Here is a 1719-nt window from a genome sequence, read left to right on the forward strand (position 1 = left end):
CGTTTCGACATTCTAAAACTGCTGGAATTGACTGAAATCCGATTCGAGTCTCGAAACTCCAAATGACTCGAAATAGCACTTTTAACCAAACTTTAACTCTTAAAAACTCAACTTTTCATCAATTTTCCTCCAAACCAACTTCGAAAATACAACAATTAGGACTCGGGGCAACTATCGGGAGGGGTAAAACGGTCATTTTATGAAAACTTCCAAAAATGACCTTTAGGGTCATTACAAAGGATTACTGCTGGACCGGTAAAATTATTTGTTGTAGTGGGCTTGAATCTCATTAAAGAGAGCGAGATATTTACGCCTCAGCCGGAAGAGATTTTTATTTCTTCATTTTATTTTCAATTGTAATCTTGTAATATCGCAATTTTCACTAACAAAATGTATTTTTATCTATTAAAAAAATCTCTCACACAAGTATGACATGGTATGACTCAACCACCATAAAAAATTTCCTATCAAACTGCATCTTTGAATTGCACATAATTATTGGTCATTTTGAAAAGGAAAGGGATTCATGGTATTCTTCATTTAGTGTTCAGTTTTTCACTGTACTGAACTAAGCTTACAAAAATTTCAACTTCCTATGACTTGGTGATAGAATGCATGGTCTAGAATATCGACTTTTTTTCAGCTTTAGCTTTCTGATATCATTTGTTGCAGAATGTAGGAATGAAGATCAAGTCTGTAATATAGCTAAACTGTTAAAACTTTTGGATCTCATGGAATACTCCTTTATCAATTTGGAGAAGAAAGAATCCTCTCTTTCCAATAGCTTTGCTGGTGTGTCATATTCAGCTATTCTTCCTGTGTTAAGGACAAGTGAAGGAAGGAATTAGAAGTTTATTCAATATTCAGAGATTTAGCTGTATGCATTAATATTTTACCTTCATTCAAGACCAAGACAAGATCACTATCAATGATTGTGTGGATTCTGTGAGCTATTGTGACCACTGTTCGATTTCTGAACTCTTGACTGATTATCTTTTGTAACACTGCATCAGTTGCAGCATCAACTGATGCTGTTGCTTCATCCAGAACAAGAATGCTGCTTTTCTTTAGCAAGGCTCTTCCAAGACAGAAAAGCTGCCTTTGACCAACGCTCCAGTTTTCTCCATTTTCAACTACTGTGAAACTCAATACATTAGTAGGTTTCAACAAGGAAATATATATGCCATAAGATTCTATTTCTTATCAAGAAATTTCTAGTCTAACCTGTAGATTCTAGTTTCTCTGGCTTAGCACGTATTATATCGCCAAGTTGGCATTTGTCCAGAGCCTGTCAAAAGAAGAATTGACTACATTATTATTCTCTAATCCAAATCACTAAAACATAAGTTAATTTCAACTCTTTCCTTGACTGCATTACAAAAGCTGGTTAAAGTCTTTGTTTCAATCTTTGCAAAACAAGTCTCTAAGATCTTCACAAACTCTTTGTTCTCTTGGCTTGTTAGTTTTTACGAGGCAAAAATGTTGATTTATAAGCCAATATAGGGTGTGTTTGGTATGAAGGAAAATGTTTTCCTACAAAATGTTTTCTTGGAAAACAAGTTGATTTTTGATTTATTTTCTCATGTTTGGTTGGTGAGTAGAAAATATTTTCCGAAAAAGATTTTTAGTGTTTGATTTATGAATGAAAAATTTCTTTTATTTTTACTAGAGTAGAAAATAATTATTGAAATTGAAAACATTTTTTAAAAACAAACTTAA

General features: G+C 33.0%; 1 pseudogene; it reads right to left on the bottom strand.

Annotated features, from left to right (window-relative positions):
• Positions 1–477: 477 nt before the first annotated feature.
• The window catches only part of LOC102580375 (putative ABC transporter C family member 15), an 11338-nt pseudogene continuing 10096 nt past the window's right edge, over positions 478–1719 (bottom strand).

This window comes from Solanum tuberosum, unplaced genomic scaffold, assembly GCF_000226075.1.
Source record: "Solanum tuberosum cultivar DM 1-3 516 R44 unplaced genomic scaffold, SolTub_3.0 scf00061, whole genome shotgun sequence".
NCBI classification, from domain to species: domain Eukaryota; kingdom Viridiplantae; phylum Streptophyta; class Magnoliopsida; order Solanales; family Solanaceae; genus Solanum; species Solanum tuberosum.